Here is a 9,152-nt window from a genome sequence, read left to right as displayed (position 1 = left end):
CAAACAAAACAATATCCAGTCAGTTCCAAAGGGATACAGGAATAACTTTTCTGAGGGTGTCAAATAAAGTGATTCTTAGGTCAGCTAGGACTATGTTATATAAACCTAAAACCGGGACTTGTACACATTTCTTATATAGTATACACAGTCACATCTGTGAAAATATCCTGTACTAAAGTCTTTCCATATCTCAGTAAAATGATTTAAATTACTTCGTGTGTGTTTAACAAGAGACATAAATCATGAATCCACAAAGCTGAATAACTTGCCTCTCAGGTCACAACTTCTGCTGGTGACATTTTCCAAGGTGAGAGGCAGATTGAGAGCCATGGTCTGAATGGAGACAGCCAAAGACTATAACAGCACTTCTCCAGAACAAGAAGTCCCACTTTGTGAACAGCCATCTTTGTAGCCCTCATGTTTCTGTGATGGCACTGGGTAACCTGACCTAAGGAAAACCTGGGCATGGTTGGTGTTTGGATTTAATAAAACAGGTGGGTTAGTCAGAACTGAGACCCTGCCTATGCCTTCCCAGGCTCTATATTTTTCCCTAAAATATTCTGTAAGAAAATGAGCTATGGGCTCGTATTTTATAAGCAATGTTGAAACAGATATGTCACATTTAGTGCCTTTCCAGGCGGAAGAAAGCATGGGGGGAAAATGTGGGGCTGACTTCCTTCTTGCTGAAAGGATGCCCAAGGGCACTAAAAATGAAGCATGTTATTTTCCTGCTGATAAAGAATATTCCTGTGGTTTCAGGGCCATCAGACCTCTGCCCCAATTCAGGGCCATCTTGAATTGGGGTAGAGGTCTGATTTTGCCATTTCAGGTTAATCTTGGACTCCTGCTTCCTGGGACACAGATGGCAACCTGATTGGCCATATGTGGATGAGTGGGTGAGGGAGCTGATTGGTGAATAGCAGGATGTAGATAAATGGACTGGAATTAGGGGAAGAGAGAGATGAGGGTAATGAAGGGCCAAGTTTGGGGGAATGAGGAAATGAGGGCAGAGTAGGGGTGATTAGGGAAGAATAGGGAGAAATGAGGGAAATATACAGTGGAGTTACTGGACAAAACACGAGTAAACGTAAGTAATGGAGAGTGGAAGTGAGTAGAGTTTAACTGGTTGAATAGGCAGAGAGTGGGTGATGGAAATGTGGACACAGTAAATTGAGAGTGATACGAAGCACAGTGGGAATGTTGGTGAATGGAGCAGAGTGGGGGTGAATGGGGCAGAGTAAAGAACAGTGAGGCAAATGGCAAAATGTGGCAGAGCATTAGCCAGTGCAAAGAGGAAGAATAGCCTGTCAATGTGGGAATTAGAAAGTGGAGAGTACTCTGTGGTAAGTAATGGGGATCCATGAAGTTGACCTGTAAGATCTCAGGGTCTCAACAATGCAGGATCTCATGTTGGTCATGACGAGTTGGTGAGGTCTAAGTGAGTGGAGGAGGCAGGAGGTGGTCACAACTGTTTATGCACAAAGAGGAGCTGCCCCAAGGACTCCTCAGTGACAAGATGGGAACAGCTTGCACTTGTGGGACAGTATTCAATGAATGTCCCCTCCATGTTTCGTGTTCCTGTTATTTATATACACAGAGAGGCCCCATCACAAATGTATCCCTGCTACTTCCCCCAAATCAGCTCTGTTTTGCCTATAGGCCAGCCCTGAGTCCTGACCCCATAATTTACACCAGTTATTTGTCTTATTGCTTAAGTTAAGACTTCTAACATGAGATTCATTATGATCCCTCTTCGGCTTGTTCCCTAGGATCCTCAAGACTACACTGGATCCCTAAGCTCATCCCTGTGACCCTTAGTTGGCTCTATAACCACCCATATCGATACATGTCCCTCAATATTTTAAGACAATAATATGAAATGATTGGTTATTTCTTTAGGAAGACTCTCCAGACTATAAATTATGATCCCTTCTCACCTTATCCTCTGGGACTTAATATGAGAGATTCCCTTGATACAATGATGGACTCCAATATACTACCAGGCAAACTATCCGAGAGGTCTCAGAATAGACAGGCTTACAGACCAAAATAAAATGCTCAAATCATATGGCTTATTAAATAAATTTAAAAACACAAAATACATGACAACATGATGGACCTAGAGGGTATTATATAAAGTGAAATAAGACAGAGAAAAACAAATACTATATGATCTCACTTATATGTGGAATATGAACAAAATATATGAACAAACAAAACAGAAACACACTCAGATACAGAGAACTGGAGATTGCCAAATGGGAGGGGGTTTGGGGGTGGGTGAAAAAGGTGAAGGGATTAAGAAGTACAAATTGCTAGTTACAAAATAGTCACAGGTGGGTGAAGGTCAGCAAAAGGAATGTAGTCAATAATATTATAAGAACTGTGTACAGTACCAGGTGGGTACTAGGCTAATCAGGAGAATCACTTCATAAATTATATAAATGTCTAACCACTATGCTGTACAACTGAAACTAATATAAAATATTGAATCAACTGTAATTGAAAAATAAATAAAAATTAAAAAATAAATAAAAATATGAAATACATTTTAAAAATATATCAAGAAAGAGATGGAGTAAGATGGGGATAAGATGCAAACAGGGTGAAGGATCTCATTTCCTGAACTTTTATTATGTAATATTCTTGTTCTCTCTTCTCTTTCTTCCTCTCCCTCTCTCCCTCTCTCTTTCCTTCTCTCCCCCCTCTTTCCTCCCCCTCCCTCCTCTCTTTCCTCTCTCTCCCTTTCCCCTTTCTCTCTCCCTATCCTCCCCCCACTCACCAACCCCACTGGTTTTTAATACTAAAGTTAAGATTGAAGGTACCAAAAGCCATTGACATACCCTGCTCACCTCAGCTGTAGCTCATCAATTAGCCTCCTACACAGTCAAGGGTTTTATCTGTGTTCAACGGAACAAGACTGTCACCAATTGGTGGCTGATTTAAGTAAAATATAACTGTTGGCTCTGGTGGTAAGATACCTTATGACTTGGTCTTTGCATTCCTTCTGTCTTTAACAGTCTTGTTTGTTCCATCATATAGTCCATTTATTCTATTTATCTTTAGTGTATCCCACAAGCTACTCTAACCTACTCGCTAACTATATTTAACACATCTTATGAATTCTGCCTGTCTCAAAAGCTGCTTGCTTACTCATTATCTATACTTCATACATAAGTTTTGTTCATACCTCAAGCTCTTAGCTTACTTATTACCTATGCTTAATATTTCTTGTGAGTTTCCTTCATCGCATTTGTTTTCATATCCTCTGGAGGACAAGAAATAGAGAAAATCAAAGGAAGTTCTATGACAGGATTAACAAAAGTCAGAAGCCCTAGACTGATCAAGAAACAAAAAAGGAAAACCCAAATTTTCAGAAGATATAATAGACTTCACCACAGATTCTATAAACATTAAAAGGACAATAAGGGAATTATGAAAAAACTTTATGCCAATAAAGTTGACAATTTAGTCAATGTAATAAAGGAGAAAAAATAACAATGATTTGTATAGATGCAGAAAAAGTATCTCATAAAATTCAACACTTATTCATAATATAATTCTTAGCAAGCTAGGAATAGGAGAGAACTTCCTTTGTCTGAAAAAGGGTGTGTTTTTAAAAAGACAGCAAAATTTAATGGTGACATGTAAAAAAAAACTTTCCTCCTGAGATTAGGAATGAAACAAAGATGTCTACTTCTATTCAACACTGTACTGAAGCCCTTGGTGGAAGAAAACAAGCAAAAGAAAAGGAGGAATGACTGGAAAAGATTAAATAAAACTCTCAATGTCTGCGGATGATATGTGTACACAAAAAATCAAAAGGGTCTACTAATAAATTGTTAGAATAAGTGAATTTAGCAAGGTTGCTAAACATAAGTTCAAGCACAGAAATTGCTTTTCTTTGTACCAGCAACAAACTAGAAAACAACGATACCATAGCTTCAATTTTCGGGAACAGAGAGAAACAACTGATAGGGCCATATAATGGAGATCTGTGAAAAGGTGTTTAAATTCAGATGAGGTGGAATCTAATTGTAAGACACAGGAAGAAAATACCTTGAAGGTTTCTCATAAGGATGAGTGGGGAAAAAAAGTCAAAGTACATATCTAAAAATTTCTGAATGCGTAAGCAAAGGAATTAATGACAGAGGGAGGGAAAGTGAAAAAGACAGGGAAAGGGAGAATGACCTAGAAGAGCTGAAGGAGGCAGGGATCAGATCTTGAGGACTGAGCAGGCAGGCATGTTTCTTGCTCAAAGTCAGGCAAAGTAAAGCCCAGGGGAGACATGTAGAAAGATCATTTAATCTGAGGAGCTCATATCCATGTCCCATGAGCACTAGAAGCCTGTTTCCTCTAAGGAAGACCAATGGAATGTCAAAGGAATCTTCCACTCATCATCCCCAATCTTTCAGTTCTCACTCACTTATGCAACTTTAGACTTTCCTATTCATCTTTTTCTTATCTCCCAGGGATGATTTTAGTTATATAACTGGCCCCCCATGGAGGGCAAGGAAACACTAAAGAAAGAGGCAAACTACTCCAGATTGGTATGGGGCAGTTTTTATAAGGGAACTTACCAGGCTTGTCTTGGGCAGCAGCAAGATGAGTAGATCTCTGCACTTGCCTGCCAAATCTTTAAAGTTTATATAGAGGCCCTGACTGAGTTCAGCCACATATACCATCCAGATGGTCTCAACAACACACTGCTCTTTCGAGGCTGTATCCTCGAAAACATCTCTCACCATGGGAATGGTGGGGAGAGCATGTATTTCAAGGACAGGAGGGGGTAAGGAGCCTCTGATTGCTTGAGTCCAGCTTACAAGTCAACTGTATGTTTGTCATGTATTCTTGATTACCTTCTGTAACGAGTGAACACTTCAGATGGAGCCATCACATGTTGCAGGACCAGTGACATTTGAAGACGAGGCTGAAGACTTTACCTAGCAGGAGTAGCAACACCTGGGCCCTGTTCAGAAGACGCCATGTGGAAATGTGATATTGGATTACAGCAGCCACTTGGTCTCTGGGCAAGGAAGTCTCCCCTGGGTAATTTGGTATTTATGATTCTGTTTAGGTTTTAAAAGTTATCTTTCTTCCTCATCCTCATATGTCACTGATCCCACAACAATACATGTAGACTCCATCTGAAGTGGTCATCCCTGGGTGATGAGAAAAAAATACATGTGAATTTGTTATTTCTCTGTTTATGAAAAGTATGCCTGCACTTACCTGGTTTTTGTTACACATTGGAAAATAAACAAAAATCTAATTAGAGAAACTTCTACTTCTGGTGATGACAGAGAAACTTTTAGCAGACCGATGTTCTTGCTGAGAACAACAACAACAAAAAACGAGATAAAGACAAAAAAATAATTGGAAGCATCAGAAAGCTGCATATTTGAGAAGCCAAGATGCTAGAGCATTAAAAGACCAAGGTTGTCAAACCAGATGAAGACTAAGTCCAACTATAGCATGTGCTACCTATAAGAGACTCAGCTTTCTTAACAGTCCTGCCCTTAAGGACTTCGCTCTGTGCAAGTCCCTGCCTCTAAATTTGTTAAGTCTCTATCCAGTGCCTAAAACTAGCTGGGGCCAGTGCCATCCGGGAGGGTCACCAGGCCAAGTTCTAATACTGTAAGCGATTGCTCTTACTGCATGGCATCACACTTCTTTCATGGGATCTTGTGAGATTAGGCCACCAGGATGATGCTCACATTGAATTCAGTATATGTTCTGGACTCTGGGCTATAAGGGTCCACCACCAACCTCTGGGCTTGAGTTACAGGTGTGGGTCCATGTACTGGCTCATCTGTCGCTATTCCAACTCTAGTGCCACCTCTGTCTCCAGCATTTAAGGAAAGTAGGGTGTCTTTTTAAAAAATATATATATATATTATTATAGTTGACATACAGTATTATATTAGTTTCAGGTATACAACACAGTGATTAGACTTTTATATAACTTATGAAGTGACCATCTTGATAAATCCAGTACCCATTTGACATTGTACATGGTTATCACAATACTATATTCTCCATGCTGTACTCAACATCCCTCTGACCATTTTGGAACTATTTATTTCTACTTCTTAATATCCCCTCCTTCCTTCATCCATCTCCCCTGTGGTGTTTTTATTATGAAAAAAATGTAGAGCACAAAAGGATGGAGAAAGATATACCATGCAAAGACTAACTCAAAAAAGCAGGTGCATCTATACAGGGATGTGAACCTCCAAATTCAGGATATTTGTGAATGCTCTGGTGAGAGCAATACAAAAGAGAGAAGGGAGGTGTACACAGGAACCTTTGACTGCATATATCTATAATGATTTATTTATAAAAAGAAGAAATATCTGAAGCAAATATGGCAAATTATAAAGACCTATTAAACTGGGCAGAGTGCTCAAGTGTTTTTCTCTATGCATTTTGGTTTTCAATATTTCATAATTTCAAAAATAATTAAAAATAAGCTAAAATAGACAATGTTAGCAAAATAATAAGAATGGACATAAATTTAAAGGTAAAAACATTAAGGACAAAGATATTTTATATTAATAAAAGGTAAAGTTCATCAAAAGATATAATGGTATTTCATGTTTATGTACCTAAAACATAGATTTAAAATCTATATAGCTGTTAGTATAGGGAATACAGTCAATAATATTGTAATGACTGTATAGTGCCAGGTGGGTACTAGACTAATTGGAGGGATCACTTCTTTATATAAATGTCTAATCACTATGCTGTATAGCTGAAACTAATTTAATATTGAGTGTCAACTTAACTGAAAACTAAAGAAAATAAAATCTACTCAGATGTTAAAAATAAAAGAATAAGGAGATAAATCTTCAGTTACAGAGACAGAAATCACCCCACTTCTTTTGTATGAGATAAAAAGTAGATGACTCGCTTGCATAGGACAATTATTGAGCCTGATCTACATATGATACTTGGATATGGGTATATATATTTGCATTTAAATCCAAAGGTGAATAAACAGGAAACATTTATAAATATAAATTACTGAGTAGATGATCACAAAGAAAATCCCAAAAAACTATAAACTGTCTAGGCACAATACAATAAAACAATCCTTGTATTAAAAAAAATGAAAAGTGAAATTATGAACAGTTTAGAATGAAGCACAATGAGTACACATAAAATACCACTATATGTAGGATGTGGGAAAAACCGAACTGAAAGGAAACTGGACATGTTTAATTCACAAATTATAAGTGAAGTCTAGAAAGAAATGACTCAAACATTTAATAGTAAAACAGCAAAATAAGTCCAAACAATGTAAAAAGTAGGAATAAGGATAAAATGAGATATTAACAAATAGGGCAAAATACTAGTTTTCATTAACAAAATCACTAGATTAGATTGAAGACATCTGATTAATAAAAAAATAAAATAAACATTAGAAGTGAGAAAGGGAACATTATTTGACACATGAGAGATTTTAAATAAGAACCTAATCTAAGGTTCCCAGTTAAAAAGGTAAATTGGCCACAAGTATTTTTCCCTTCTCTCTCTTGAGAAATACAGTATTTAAAATGTTATTTTAAAAAATTTATAAATCCACCAGAATGAAGAGAATTGGAGAAGCATTTCCATTCATGCTAAAAACTTAGCAAACTAGAAATAGATAAGAACTCCCTTTTGACTTTACTTCTACAAAAATTGGATTAATAACACACATTACAACTTGTTTTTTTATTTAACGAATTGTGAATATCTCTTCAGATTAAAAATAAGGATCTCCAAAAAAATAAAGAAATAAGGATCTCCTATATGTTTCCAGAAGTTTGGGATAATCAGTACTGTGGGCTCTAAGGAGCTAATATAGTCTATGGCAGGGTATTAACTGACACTGAATCACGTAGTGTGTGTCGTTAATATCTCTACAACACCTGAGATTTTACACTTTTGTAAAGAGCTTGGCTCTGCATTGGAATGATGCTTGTGTCCGTGTACACATATAGAAGTGGATGAACATCTTAGATGTAACCAGAGGAAATTGCCATTTTTGTAAATTAAAAATTATCTAAAGTTGGCCTTTTAATATAGTCCAACATAATAAACAATCAAGGATGTTAACATTGATTATAGGAAGGAGTGATGGAAAGTCTTATAAATCTTTTATTATATTGCAGTTAATTATAAGCATGTATTACTTTTAAATTTTTCACAATTCTAATAAATATATTTAAAAAGAAAAATAACTCCCTTAATCTGATAAAAGACATCTATAAAAAACCTACAGCAAACTTGATTGTTAATAGTGAATAAAATTTCCCCTTAGATCAAGAGCATGGGTCACTGATAACTAGGCAGGTGATAGCTACCATAAGGCCTGTGGGCCTGATAGAAAAAGGGGAGGATTACCCACCCTTCCCCTGGCTCCATAACAGGCTACAGAAGGAGGAGCTTGCTGCAGCCAGACCCCTAATTTGGGGTACTCTGAAATAAGAGGATGTCCTTCTCGGTGACTACAATGATGGTAAACAAAGCTGGTAAGGCAGAGACATCAGGCTGAGGCCAGTCACTTAAGCGTAGGTGGGGAGGGGAAACATATGAAAACAGCTAGCATTCCTCAGCTGTTAAGACATTCAATTATTCTATTGTGCATGTCATCATCCTACTCCCTCCCTTGAGGGAAATGGAGACTCTAATGCTTGGGAGGACGTGGTTAAAGCGTTAAAGTGACTAAGGCAAGGAAGTTTATAAACCTGCTCTTCATAGAACTCTGAAAAAGTTTGCTGAAAATGGGCTGCCAACCATAAGTGTGCGGGGCCTCGTTTTCAGCAGCTTTACACCAGATGAAGCCTAGAGAGGAAGAAGCTGATCAAACTCCAAAGGAAGACAGGAGGTGGAAGACAGGAGGGGAAGGAGAAACCTGGGGAGGCAGAATGGTACTCTCTCAAGGCACAGAAGCAAGGTACCACAAGAGAGTGGTAAGAATTCACTCTGCCAATGACTCTCAAATAGACAGAAGAGACAATAAGGGAGGGTCAATATGGAAGGGCTGGTACTCATTTGGAGAAGGAAACATATTCTCTATCTTGCCCTGAGGCCCAGTCTCTCTTAAGGACCTCTCCCAGGAACCAAACGAAAAGTGGGCTTGCAGGGCTGCATACAAGGTATCT

Source organism: Rousettus aegyptiacus, unplaced genomic scaffold (genome assembly GCF_014176215.1).
Source record: "Rousettus aegyptiacus isolate mRouAeg1 unplaced genomic scaffold, mRouAeg1.p scaffold_m13_p_9, whole genome shotgun sequence".
In the NCBI taxonomy this organism is placed as follows: domain Eukaryota; kingdom Metazoa; phylum Chordata; class Mammalia; order Chiroptera; family Pteropodidae; genus Rousettus; species Rousettus aegyptiacus.
This window is presented reverse-complemented; position numbering follows the sequence as displayed.